The following is a 202-nucleotide window of genomic DNA, read 5'->3' as shown; positions in this document are numbered from 1 at the left end:
TTAACGCCATCAGGAGTTAGCGCCATTTGTGTAGTTAATCTATTAAAGTGGAAATGGCAATGTGAATAAAATATATCTCTCTTAACTATAGTTGTTTCATATCCAGCCTTTATCCTAATCCTCTTTGTATTTCTTCTTCAGAATTCCGTGTTTTTTTTTTTTTTTAGAATGGGACCACGCAGATGGTTTTTCAGACTGATAA

Source organism: Penaeus monodon, chromosome 15, assembly GCF_015228065.2.
Source record: "Penaeus monodon isolate SGIC_2016 chromosome 15, NSTDA_Pmon_1, whole genome shotgun sequence".
NCBI lineage: Eukaryota > Metazoa > Arthropoda > Malacostraca > Decapoda > Penaeidae > Penaeus > Penaeus monodon.
Note: the sequence above shows the minus strand (reverse complement) of the source record.